This window comes from Achroia grisella, unplaced genomic scaffold (genome assembly GCF_030625045.1).
Source record: "Achroia grisella isolate CSIRO2021 unplaced genomic scaffold, CSIRO_AGI_Agris_v1 utg1023, whole genome shotgun sequence".
NCBI lineage: Eukaryota > Metazoa > Arthropoda > Insecta > Lepidoptera > Pyralidae > Achroia > Achroia grisella.
This window is the reverse complement of record NW_026712560.1, coordinates 392288-407326: the sequence shown is the minus strand read 5'-3', so window position 1 is coordinate 407326 and position 15039 is coordinate 392288. Positions and strand designations below refer to the sequence as shown.

Sequence of the window (15039 nt, the reverse complement as noted above, 5' to 3'; positions counted from 1 at the left end):
ATTATATATGGTATTATTATATGGTACCTAGAGATTTTATTAGAAGAGAGTGGTACTAAATAGTTTATTTAAGATCTTACTAAAGGATTTTATTTGAATTTTAGATTGTTTGTCAGAAAATTTTATGCAAAATTATTCAAATTCGATTTTTCGTATAGTCAATATAAAGTTTTGTATAAATATAATATCATATCTATAATAAAAAAATACAGCAATATTAAGAGAAAGTACAGTTTGAAGTGGGCGTAATACAAGATTCAATATTGGTCTGTTATTATTTTTGCAGTATGTATTCTAGTACAGATTTTCTTATATATTACTAATAGTTGAAGATATCAATATTGATTTTATATTAGGTAATGTGGAAATACAAACAAATTAAATAGTATTCTTCTTAGAATTGTACTTGAGTCATAGTATACAACATACTATCAATTTATTTAAAAGAAAAATATTTATCTAATATATAAATTAGGAATGTTTATTAAGAAAGTTTCTACTTCAGATGTTGTAAATTATTTAAGAACTTATAGCATATATCCAAAACTGCTCAAATTTTAGTTTATTTGAATAAAGAATTTCATATTCTTTTCTGTACTTATAATATTTAATTTTTCTGTGATATGCAAAGAAATGCTGTATGTACTCTGTTAACGAATGTCGTTGAATACCTAGGGTTAATAGTTTTTAACTTGGAAGTCTTATTTTCTTTCATTATTACAAAAGTTTTTATCAACTCGATTCTATTTTTAAAAAACTTTTTCTTTTTGTGCAACATACATATGTTATATGTTATGGTTTTATGATCTGATTTAAGATTTTAAAGAGTCTCCGTAACGTATTGTTTCCATAATTTAAATAAAATTAGTGGTGTTAGTTAAAAAAAATAGCAAATGTTTATAATTGTATTTGGAAAAGCTAACCTTTACCCTACTTTTAGGGGATTAAATGCATGAATTTATTGATTTTCATGTACAAATCTAACCACTGAGTGGATCAAATTGGGATTCAGTATGGAGCTTTTGATATCTATTGTAGCATAGAAAACTACTAGAAGTTTTATTTTCGAAATTCATCTCATAATTTTTTTTTTAAATTCCAATTTAACCAACGAACATTAGACCGTAATTCTGTGAGTAAAAAAATATTTAATTTATTTCGATGAACTTCAATCATCGTCTTATTTAAAAAATATTAATATGTTTATTACTTGTTATTTTAATATATATAGCTTAATTTATGACCTGTGACAGTGACTTGTGTTGTGTTCATTAACTATAATTTCTTTTTTTTTTCTCTTTCTCTTATCCGCTCTTTGTATATTTATAATGATTAGTGAATTCTAGATATGGAATATAAATACTAGAAAATCTAGTGGCAATCGTAATCATCGTCGTATAGATAATAAATAATATCAGCATGGATGGGGCTGAGATAGTCGACCTATTACGATGAGTTCGGCCATGTGCTTACTGTAAGGAATTGAGGAATATTTTTTGAAAGTATATGAAGTTATGGTATAGTGATATCAGTAAGGCTAGAGACTGATCTTTGCACTCATCATATCTGCATACTCCGTAAAAGATAGGATGCGATGATTGACGTTACACCAGCTAGTATACACTGCGTTAAACTTAAGTATTAAAATTTATTTGGGTTAAACTTTTAAAATGACCTTTTTGCAAACGGAGGAATTTATTCTTATTATGTAAATTACTTAGTAAACTATTGATAACTTTTTAGTCTGTAGTCCTGATTTATTACACAATACACCGTTATAAATAAAATAGATATCAATTGACGAATAAACGTATTGCCTACATGTTACCAACACGGGAATATGAACATTGCGATTGCAAAAATATTCATATATTCGAGTTTGCATATGTAATGGTTTCCAGGTAAGGGTTACCTTTTTGCAAAATTTCAAATTCTAATCAACGTGTGTTATATATTTTTATAAAAAAAATGTTTACGCATAAATTTAATAGTAATCTGTATTTAATGTAACAACAATACTCACACAAATTAATAAATTTAACATTGAATCATCTAAAAGTCATAATGTGCCTGGTAATATGGATATATGTAGAAAATTCGTTTATCACCTTCTGCACAGCACACTTAACAAGTTTTTCACTTAAAAGCTCTATTAAAATCAACCAGTTTGTTCTCTATATCAGACAAACAAATTTCTTCCATTTCACTTCCAAAGTGTACCGCTTATATCGTACTGTTTATTTGAAGTCAAACAGTAAAGTTTTGTATATATTTGGAATGGAACACATACGGGAACTAAACTCGTAAACTCGAATGAGAAAGTTGGGGAGTAACGTCATACAGTCCCATCGCGTGGTTCAATTCGCACTGACTTTGTTCGGTGTCATACAATGCGAGCAAGCGACTTGAGAGCGACGACGCTGCGATTCATGCGCGTGTACTGTGTAGGAGGAGTCTTCTTCAAAACCACGCCTACCAAGAAGCTACACATTTCTTTTTCAATATGTGTAATTCAATTTCGCTTATGTCTTCGCTGGGAAAGTTGATGCCCCGTTGTCGTTCAACACGATGTTTTTATGTAAACTGTAATGTAGTTCGCGAACCGAGTCGGCCCGTGATGCTACGCTCCGTGAGATTTTCTCTTCTCTTTTTGTTAGCAATTTCACGTGCTGTTGCTTATTTATATTTAGTGGAGTAATATAAGGAGCTGGCACAACTTTTAAAGTTGGAATAAAAAATGAAAAGGGTTGAGACAATAATAATGAACTATATCTATAACAATGAATTGCATGAATAATTTTAATATGTATTATAATATAATATACTTTCATTAATAAGAACTATATATAAAATTTTGACTTAAATATATTTTAATAGGTAATAAGACAATAATGTGTATAACAACTAAAAGAAAAGAAGTATTGGTTGCAACTAAATTTTCTCGTTTGAATAAAATATGGTCCAAAACAGCTCTAAGATAATCTTACGCATGGCGAAGAGTATGTTAACACCATACTGCGAACTGTAAAGGAATTCGCTAAATTATAACAGTAAATTAAGCGGCAGTTTCATTTGCGTTACAAAGTGAATTATGTGTCGGTGTCTTAGTTCTGTCACCACCTAAGTTACTACGGTTCAAAATTAATACAGTGCCATAAGCCAACGCTAATACCGCTGCGCCCTGGAACTCCTATTTACAGTATCAAATTTTAAGATAACCAGCAGTTAAAATTGGACCTTATTATTTGACATATAAGAGTATTTGTTCAAATACTTATTATTTGGCGGAAAGATCGTTTTATAAATATTCAATCATTATTAAGTGAACACCTATTTGTTTTGTGTCGTATGTAACAGGATCCTAATGACGACTGACATCAATTCTATAAATTACACACATGTACCATATGCTTTGACAAGTAAACAATTACCTTCAATATTATGATATAAAATTTTGATGAATAGATATATTAATCATTTTACAATATCCTCTACTACACTGTCATTGTTTACGTCGACTTGTTTTTTTAGTATATCATCACAATAATTAATTATTCAGTTTATGGAATCAAACATATATTTACCTAGCCATTGTAAGTGTATTTATCTATTTATTGATATTCCAGCATTAGGTCAAAGTTAGGTTTACTGACATTGTAAAAAAACATTTCTAATCTGTATGTGGTATATAAGGTTTAACATACATATCTCTCATTTTAAAATTAAAATTAAACTTATACTATTTAGAAATATTTACTAGTTTAGAATTTATCGATGCCATACGTATTATAAGTAATTCTGTAAAAATGTATAAGAAACTTGAGTTGTTTACAAATAGAAGAAAACAGTTATACTGATTTACAATTTTGAATAACTTAAATTTTGTTAGTTTACAAAATAATATAATAATATCTAATTTATAGTAGAATCTATTATCATTAAAAAACTATTGTAAAAGAAGAACATTTCAATAAAACCAAGATTTGAAAGAACAGAGATATCTATCTAGCTTAATAGCTAGGTAAATACTCAAGTGAGTATTTGATCAACGTCATACCATAGCAGTGGACTGAATCTTCCTTTTATGCGGAGAATCCCATACTTAGTAGTAGCATGATAACATGTTATAATGATAATGGTGATAAACTCGTCTAGTCCGTTGTAGCATACATGTAAAAAGTATGTAAATAGAAAAATTTATTCCTATTAGCATTAGTACAGTTTAAAACAGCAACACTATTAAGCCATTATTATGGTTCTATAAAGTCAGGATTACGGTTCTAATATGAATCTGGACTAATGGCCATCCTGGAACCATAACAATTATATTAGTAGTACTGACAAGTGACTCCATTGCTGGCAGTGTATTATCTATGTAACGTCGACTTCGTCAGGTGTACTCTATTCTGCTTGGACATCCTGGTTAACTCTCTTTGTGGAAAAACTAACGTGAATGACCTCATATTCAGCCAATCATCCTTCACTGGTGCTAGCTAAATACTGTTTAATGACTGCGAAGGCGGGGGCATCATACCAATTGATCCATTAAAAGCATGTACATGACATCCCACAAGGAAATAAATACACGTGTTAGTACTAGAAATGTTAATGTTATTTTACAAATATTTTTGCTTCAGCTAAAAAAGTAATGCTATAAATATTGATAGTAATATTACAGCAAAACACAGAAAACCCTTTATGATTTCTATAAACCGATTAGTAACAGCCAATTACTATTAAAAGCTATCTCAGAATTCAATAAATGACCTTGAATCCTACGTCCTTTGCAGAGACGGTGACCTTTTACAAACAAAACACCATCAACAATTTAACAGTACATTTTTCATGCAGCCAAGAAGCGTAAGCCTGACGTAATCCTCAAGTTTGCAGTAGATCGGCTCGAGTTAAAGAAAGCAAAAGGGGACGATCGCCGGCGCCTCCCTTGGGCCTCGTTTGTGCCGGAGCGATTTCCACTGCTCGTTCTATGATTAAGTCAACTCTTGCGGGATTCGAAAGCTAGATGATGCTCGATGCTTGCTTCAACGTTTTTAATAGAGCTACGGGTATACTGAGTGTCGATTGGATAAGTTTCGACTGAAATATAATGTACTTTATTATCTGTTAGAGTAGAAAGTTATTAAATTTTAAAACACGTACGAGCATATTTGTAAGATAGGATTTTATAGAGGTTAGGTAGACTTTGTACAAAATCATCTGCGTGGGTTGACTCCTCTGTGTTACCTATACCAGTTTCATAAGAAAAAGGAAAACAATCACTTAATTTGATTTATACAGTTATATTTTAGATGTTTTCTGATTGTAAGAAATACTTGGAACTTAAAATAATGATGTTGGTCTGGCAGTTTAGCACACGGCCTTTCGATGACTGCAGGTTTGATTCTTCGCACGGAACAGACCTTTGTATTCTTGGATAGGTATAATTGTTTGTATCAGTCTGAGCATTGTATATGTATTAAGAAAAAAATGTATCTATATATTATATTTGTATATACAGTTGTCTAGTGCCCATAACACAAGGTTGGGAATTGATAATGTGGCGTTGTGTGAATTGTCCTGAGATATCATTATTTCTATATTATTTCTCGTTGAGACACCATTTAACGTAGAATGGTGTGATGATATGAGTATTTTTATTATATGTGTACAATGTGTTTGAACAAATTCAAACACATTGTATACATATAATAAAAATACTAATTATTGTGCATAAAACTAATTATCCCAAATAAATAGCAACCTATATAAACGAGAAATACCAACTTTTACCTGTAACTTATATTACTATATTTCCCATACAGTTTCATTACAGGTCCAGCCATAGCAAATAAACAAGACAAAAAGCAATATGTATTGTATATATCAAAAGTTGTTCGTCAGAGAGTGAATACTGTTTATTAAAACTGAAAAAATAATAAAATTGAACATAAATATCGCTTATTGGAAAGAAAAACAGCATATGCAATAAAGAGTAAACAATGCATTAAAAGTTTGGTACATGAAGTTGTTTCTTCTTCCTGAAAATATATTATATGCTACTTTTTAAATACTGTAACATTAATCTAAAAATAAGTTCTAAGGAAGAAAATTGTATTCATATTATGTCTTTTTCATTGCATACTAACATATAAACTTATCGTATTGTTTATAGTAGCAAATTATATATAGGTATATAATATATAGGTACTTTTAATTATCATTATGAATTTACACTGAAGAGGTGATTATACTGAGTTCAAATTTGATCGATATCAATACAAACTATGTCTCAATTTATATTTGTGACTGACTCATTAATGAAAAGTAGGTAGGCACATCCCCTAGCACGTTGGATTCAAAAATACCCAGCGAAATGTTGCCATGTCAAGTATTGCGTTCACCGCAATGTATGAAGGTGGTTGATAATGCCTCTGAATATCCTATCTCGGATATCATTTCTAACGGTATTTTTGATACTTATGTAAAGTAAAGTAGTATAAAAGAACTGAATACAAATGAAGGTCTAAAATTAATAAAACTTACTTCTTCATAAATAAAGAGACAATTATGGTAATACGCATTATAATCACGGGTTTGAAAACAGTTACTTTCTAATAAAACGACAAAACTTTAGACAATTAAATATTAGGAATAAACATTTACAAGCCAATTACCAATCAATGGTACTAGCTGTATGGTTGAATGTTTTCGCAGAAAACATACTGTAAATTTAAGATCTTCCTCATTTTGATAGTCCGTTGAAAACATCGATTATTTATAATCAAGACGCATTAATCCTTTGAATATCTTTCCTGAAGTTTACCCATCCATCAAATTTTTTTTTATGTTAAAACTATTTCTTGACCCTCGTTTGCTGTGTTTCATTATCTTACGGATTGGGTTTCTATATTATAAGATTCATATTATGAGAATATAGTGTATAGATAGACCGTTATTATTACCAAGGCGATTACAGTAGGTCATATAGATATTACAAAAATAAATCTATTAAATTTCGCAAGTACATTACTCAATTAATTGGAATGAACATTAAGTGATTCTCTGAAAGCCAAAAATGAATAACGAGACCTTCGACAATTTCGTGGATAAATGTTCTATTTCACATAAACAAATTAAACACAGATTTTGAGTTTCTAACCAATTATTGTAACACGTAATATTTTCTGACAATTTGCCAAAACAACCTGCATAAGTTAATTATAGAAACTAATTAATTGAATGAGTTTGTAATTGTATTAATAAAGTGGAATCCCAATGTTTGGTTTCAGTAATATTTTATGCTGATTATTTAATATAGGAAGGTATAACGATAATAGAGAATTTCATCAATCTGACAGTTTTGATACTAAGTATATTTGCCTAAGTTAATGTAGGCATTTAAATAAATAAATAATCCTGAACAATTGACACAGCGCCATCTGGTCCCACGGTAAACAGAGCTTGTGTTATGGGTACTAGACAACTGATGTAAATATTTAGATATTTTTTTGTAAATACATACATAATATACACAGACTGGGGGGAAACGGGATTGTTAGTAATGTGGACTGATGATCTTATTGCTAGCAAATGTACCATGTCAGGTTGACCTCCACGCGGTTCCCCCTGGAAACCATCGTGATAAATTCTTGGTGAATTTGTCACGATGGGCTAACTGATCTGAAATCATGCTCATCTTATCCTCCACTGGTGCCCCGCCAGCGTAAACCGCTAGCGCAGGCGGGAGCACCATTCCATTATCTCTTAAAAAAAAAAATATACACAGATCGATCGATCGTTTATACCCTGCGAGGAATCTAACCCGCGACCATCAGAAATAAAGCGGTGTGCTAAACCACTAGACTACCGAGGCCGTCATCACATTTAATCTGTATGTTTTGTTAAATTCATTCATAAGTTAATAAATTGTTCCACTATAAGTGTATATCAACGATTAACTTGTCACGGTACAATTCAAACTTAATTATTGAAGTTTATGTACATGGCGGTAGATTGGTCGTCGCTTAATTTGGCGGTCGCCAGGCTAGTATAGGTAATTAAGCGATTGTTTGTCATTTTGTGATAATTAATGTTGCGTATGTTTGATTTGAACTAATTATAATTTTAGTTTTATGGTCGACGCAAGAGAGAAATATATTAGGATATATATAATTTTTGCATTATGTCTTGTAATAGTAATTTGAAAGAAAATATATTGTTTCCAATTGATTCTGTGACATTTATTTAGAAAAAATATATTTTATTACAACAAGAATTTATATATGTCTATTAATATAGTTACCTACTTTAAATAATGTAAATTTCATTAAAAAGTTGAACTGTCCATTTTGTGTTGAATAGTACTCAATTCATTCAATTCTTGGTAAAATATAGAATATCGTCAATAATTGTAAGTCCTATGAATTAGTATAATTATTTTCAATTAAAATTAAAGCTGAAATAATCAAGTGCCCTGTTAAAGGCCTTAAAAAGCCTTTCTTTTACAGGGTAAAAGGGCAACAAAGGAGGGTTAAGCTATTAATCAATCAGTTTCACCGAGACGGTAAGCCCCGATCGGCTCGTAAAAATTATCACCCACTTAAGAATAACCGATAAAATCTAATGGATATTTATTGTTTAACTATCCCGAATTTTCCTGAACAATTAATAAATTATTTTAATAATTTAAATTAAGAATTGATTACGTGATGAAAGAAATATATCAATAATATTCCATCTCCTACACTTACGTACAGAAGATGGAAAACTCGAAATTGACCAATATAATGAATCTTTAGGTGAGATTGTATGTGGCTTAAAAAGTATATAATATTCTCTTTTTATGGGGGAAGGAATTCCTACCATTAGAAAATCGATACCCATATCCATTAGAAAATTCGGGTCTTCCCCATTAAAACGAATTAATGAATGTAAATAAAAAATGTTAATTAGTTATCAAAAAGAAATAACAAGAAGATGACATTAGTGGGCGATGAAGGAAACCAGGAAACTATGGTAAGATGTATATTATATATATTATCAAAGAAAATACTACAAACTATGGTCTTACTGACCGTAAACCGAGTAACCGAAAATAATCAATTCTAAGAAGTGACAATTTAGAATTTGGTATTCGAAATTGAAAGTTTTATAATACTAAAGTGGGCTGTATTCCTCAACATTATTAAGTTTAGTTAAGTTTTTTGTAAGAATTATGATAAGTTGATAATAGTAATATTTTATTACTGTATCACCATATTTCTTTAGCAATGCCCTGTTTAATCAGACGAATAAAAATAAACAACAGCGCCTTGATATGCTATAAAAATATTTAATTCATTTAGCGACTATCAAAAGTGACACCCTAAACCGTCATCGGAGCTTAAAGTAAATTAATGGGTGCGATAGATCACGTCGTATTTCTGTAATAAATAACAAAAAATCTGTATAACGAACATAACATGGACCATAAAAATGCCGGTATTTCTAAACCTACCGGCATTTTTATGGTTAGAAATGTAGTACTCAATAGCAGTGAATAAAAATAATAATGTAATGAAAAATTATAAATAGCGGCTTGAGAGAGACTTGCTATTTTATTATTTGTGCATATAACTGATTGTTTTAACTGAAGCTGAAAATTGTAGTAGGAAGTACGTATTTGCTATATTAAAGATATATGCTACATACACTAGGATATTTTATAGTTTGGTCTTATTTATATCCTCAGTTAGCAACATATCACTTAAAAATGATACAGTATAATAATACACCGTTTTACTTTTGCATGTAATTTCAAGCTACGGGGCGCGTGCCAACATTTTTAACTAGAAATATTATTCGCAAACCTACACATATTAAAATCAACTTGCATTTTACCCTCATCCGTCTCGGAATTTTATTTACTGGAATTATGTCTGTTGGATGCTTGCTGAATATTTTTTCTCGTAATAAATAATTATACTAGTACAGCATTTATAATATATAATTTGGTATTCACTAATGCTTTTATTAGATACGCTTTTCTTAGTACTAATTACAATGTTTAGTCTGTGCTTTATTCTAATGCACAATGAGATGCAAATGATGATTCTAATACACGACAATAATGTCCTCTACGTGTTTAGAGTGCAATCAGAAACAAAAAATAAAATATTAAATGAATTCATTGACCTAAAGTTGATTGCCTTTTTTTTATCTTGGGCAAATCCGTCATGGAGACCCGCACGCTCCAGGGGTAACCAGCGGGTGATGGTAACATGGTGATACAAAATCAGTCTTTCCTATGACAATATATGTTACGGTATTAGTTTAATTTCGTGTACCAGCTGTTTCTTGTTACATACTTTTACGAATCAATAACATTTTATACATTACAGTTAGCCAGTTAAGTTTCCACAAATGAATAAAGTGACAATAAAATAGGATGCACACAAAGTAATAGTTAGGTACTCTTATATCTAAAATACTCTTAAGGTATCAGACAATCTTCTTTAAAACGAGTGAAAATTAAACATACTGCAAACTATGCGTAATATAATATATGTAGTTAATACCTACTCTAATGTCTACGCCAATTCTAATTGTCCTGTATTCAGTTGAGGGGAGTTTTTGTTCTCAACTCGGCCTGTTTAGTTTCAGGCGACCTAACATAAGTTACATTATTAGTTTCCAACAGAACTTTACAAGTTTGGGATTTTCGGTTCTGTTTAGAGCAAAACTAAACTGAGCTAGATCGATACCGTGTACTTTTTATTACGAACTCAGTTCTCGGATTCATTTAAAGTTTTAATCGATAGAATATAAGTCTATTATTTTTTTCTATTCGTTTTCATTTTTCCCCTTCGAGCTCTTTACGAAGTACGTAGCTAATTATTGTAATATGAAGTACTGTTTCTATGTTCAAATAAATTTAGCTATATTCTTTTTTAGAATTTATTTCATATACTTGTTAAATCTAGATCTATCTTCGTGTCACTATATGAGTGACTATAATATATTTCAAATTTTGTGAATTTATAGATATCGATGACAAGTTTATAGTTTATTTTTTGTAATACGAATACTGAAAAAAAATCGTCATTTACACACGTATAATATATACTATAATGATTATCACACTTTCACATCTTTATCGAGCATCTTATCTCAGTTTATTCTATAGTGTCATACAACCTTAAAAAATATCAGATAAAAAAATTTTTGTCCAAATAATTATGTTGTACCTGCATAAAATAAAAAACAAAAATAGATTTCGGAAGTGAACGATACAATTGCTCTATCGAAAACTGTACTATAAGGCTGCTGTTCATACGAGGAGGTGCTCCGACGCAATTAACTTGATTTATTCGAGGCATTTACTTATTCAGTACTACAGTTACTACGCCACACCGACACGCAACCTCTTTCATCCTGAAAAATGTACGTATTAAGTTTACACTTTATGCAAACTGATTTAGACCCTAGTGTTTCGTTTTTAAGACTATTGTTGGGTAAATCGTCGATATATCTGATGACATATTAGTTCTCAAAAGAATTCATGTAAACTATCTCGATAGATATCCTACGGAGCATCTTTAAACATGCGACCGCTCTTAATATTTTATTTTAGAGAACAAAGGCAGTTCTGAGTTATGAACTCGCCTCAAAATTGCATAAGGCGATATGAATATGTTAATGATGCTGTACTCGAGTTATGTTATCATGGGGTTCTAAATTGAGTAATTTTGCTACTTGCGAAGTCTCTCTATGTGTATAGAAGAATGTGACTGCGTCTTTACATATAAAAGTATTAGATACCTACTTGCCTACATTTCAACAATGGAAACTGTCGAGTAATGTACGAAACTATTTATTGTTATCTTGGATTATATTTTGCAGAATAGGTTAATTTTAATTATGTAGTAGGGACTTTCGTTCACTCCAACTCTTAAAACTCTTAAATTAATTTCGACCTTTCTTGCTCATCTACTTATATTGCAAGGATATGTCTTCCTAGTATTATTTTTTAAGTAATAAATAGTAGACATATATTTACAAAACAGATTCCCATATATCAGTCAGTGAAATTACAGGTTAAGAGACATATTGGTCTTTTAGACTCGTAACGTATGAGTGGTATCATCTGTAGTATTGTCCATGTCATGTATGTATGCCAGCGATGGTTCGGATCAGGTGGGCCATCAGCTTTTTTGTTGTTTGTTATTCCAATTATATAAAAAAACTTAAATTACTGACAATATAACACATTAGCCTAAAATGTTTTACAACACATACAAAATATAATGAGACACACCAATGCAATTGGTCTTCTTAGGTGTACTTTATATTATGTGAATTTCCAGAAAGTAAGTATATAAAATATCCGAATTTATATAAATAACCATGTAATACCAAGGTCGATTTGACAAAAATAATGTTTTCCTAATTGGGCTTATTTGGCCGATAATTGGCCTCGAGTTTATATTTACGGAAACAGCACGACTGGTAGTGTTATTAAGGTTTGCTTTATTAGATGTAAGAAAAAAAAATTGTGATTTTTAAATGAGATAAAGAAGTTTTCATTTAATAGAATCTTAGAAACTAAATATCTTATGTATGTGAATACTTCATAAACATTCATGAGTTATAAATGGAGTATTGACTAGGTAGACAGACTGTGAACATTTTACTAATTTATTTATATAACACGAAGTTTCATTATTAATAAAAAAAGTATCAGAGACAATATAACCAACAAACCTTCGTAACTCACAAAAACCCCATTAAAAACGTGTAAGCGTGCGAACTGTACGCCTCTGGCGAATTTGTCTGACGACGACGTCCCGAAATTAACACTAGGTGAACATAAGTTAGTAGCCGAGTGCTGCTGCGGTCTCGTGGGACGATTTTATCGATATCTTGGATATCGTAAATTTGGAAGGTTCACTGAACTCCCATGATTCATGAAGGGTCATTCGCTTGTATTCCGTGCTGACAATTTTTATAATAAAGTCATGTTTTTTATCACTTATGAAAAATTATTCGATATTAATCGAACGCAGCGATTAATATTATATGAGAAGACTATATACAGTGTACACACTATTAAAGACGTACATATATTTGTTGTTAAATTTATATGTTAATAAGTACATATTAATACATAGGTTTATTCGATTTCATGTACTCATTCGATTATTTGATATTGAAACAATCGATATAGTAAGATCCGCTACTCTCACTTGCTCTAAACGCGTTTCTACGAAGTAGTAATAATTGTAACGACATCGCTACAGCGATGTTATTAACTTGAACAGGCATTACGGCCGCTATGCAGCTCACTCCGGTGCGGTGTCCCGGATAACTTCCTGAAATTCTTGAAGCATTTTATACGAAAATAGATTAAAGTAATACGAAAGAAATTTTCTTTCATAGAAACGTTTATACTCGTTTCCCTATTTTGTTAATTTCGTTTATTGTTTACAGGTTTGGTTTATCTAATGGTTTATCTATAAAATATAAGTATGAGTGCGTCCAAAGACAAAGAGTTGTGCAGCCAGTGAGACTGTAATACACGTTTATAAACGACTATTATCACGTTATTTAGAAACTTAAATAAAAATCATAATGCTATTTATCTATATTAAACTTTATTTTAACATCTGTATATAAAAATTATGAGGCATAGACACATTAGGTCATCAGTTTTTGGTATCCTGTAAGATACATGAAGATACAATGAAAAAATTGTTTAAAATATACTCGTAGTCTGTACCTGAAATAAAATTAAAACTATATTAATTAAAAAACGGTTATTATGAAAATTATAACTTTAATTAAATTATCAGCTCAAGTTGAGAGCTTTTTGTTTTTCTTTGAAACGTTATATTATAATGCATATGAAATGATGAATACAATCGTACCTATTATCGGATTTAAATAAATCCGAAATATCAAGGAAAATAAAAATGAATTTAATAGCTTCAATATTTGTTTAATAATATCGAAGATTATTTTTTAAATAATCCTGTAGAAAATAATTATTTAATTATATTTAATACACCTTCGAGATTCGTATTGGCTTTGTTCGTTTTGTATTCGAAGACCTGTAAAAACTTGCTTCGTTTGGTCGAATGCACCTCGAATTTTAATACATTTCTTTATCTTGAACTTTACTTGTTAGCGTACTATGGAGTATCCGACTCCATTGATAGCCAACTTATTTAACTATTTATATTTTAACATTCAGTTTATGTCCTTACATCTCATATTTATTTCTTTACTCAATTATTTTGATTACGTAATGATTATTGATACTGTTTGAGTGTTAGATATTCATATAAAATTAGTTGTAGGAAATAGGACGAATATTTGCATAGAATATGGATTAATATTAACTAAAGAAAGTTTACAAAAATGCCTCGTAATTAGAGTGAATTAATTAACTTTGCGAATATTTTCAATGCGCCACTTACATTTTTATTACTTAATTCTGAAATCAATAATAAATGGGGCTGTACAAATGTTTATAATTATTTTTCTTGTTCCATTATTATCAATCGATAGCATGTTAAATAACATTAGAATCAATATTAAATGTAAAAAAATCTTATTCTGCTAAATAGATAAAAACTTTGTATTCGTATTATATAATTTTAACAATATAATATGTTAGCTCCAGGTTTTTATATTTTGTTTTAATATTTATTATATTCTATAGCTGCTATTAAGCACAGTATCTGTTTATTCTTGTAACAAAATATTCGAGACAAAGAAAATGTAACAAAAAGATTTTCCTTTTGAGTCATTTTATAATAAGTCAATTTACAAACCGCAGCTTGGGGTGACGTGTTCGAGTCGAGGCAACAAATCCAATTCATAATTTCAATATCAAATTTGCAAGCATTTTATTGCATTAAACCGGAATCTTGTAGTACTTTTTCCGTATTTGCAATCGTCTGAAGTTTTGAAGTGTTTCCAGTTTCTTATAACGGTATATTTAAGCTCTGATTTAATCTCAGGCTTATATTGAAAGTCATAATAAAGTCTTATAGACACTTA

The 15039-nt window shown here is 30.1% G+C and overlaps 1 protein-coding gene across 2 annotated transcripts in view; it reads right to left on the bottom strand.

The window, feature by feature from the left end:
- The window catches only part of LOC131854826 (lachesin), a 65063-nt gene extending 62713 nt beyond the window's left edge, over nt 1-2350 (bottom strand). For both annotated transcript variants that reach the window (XM_059206367.1, XM_059188808.1), the window contains exon 1: nt 2024-2350. The gene's annotated coding sequence lies outside the window, so the exon portion shown is untranslated. The remainder of the gene's footprint in view (nt 1-2023) is intronic.
- Between the last annotated feature and the right edge of the window lie 12689 nt (nt 2351-15039).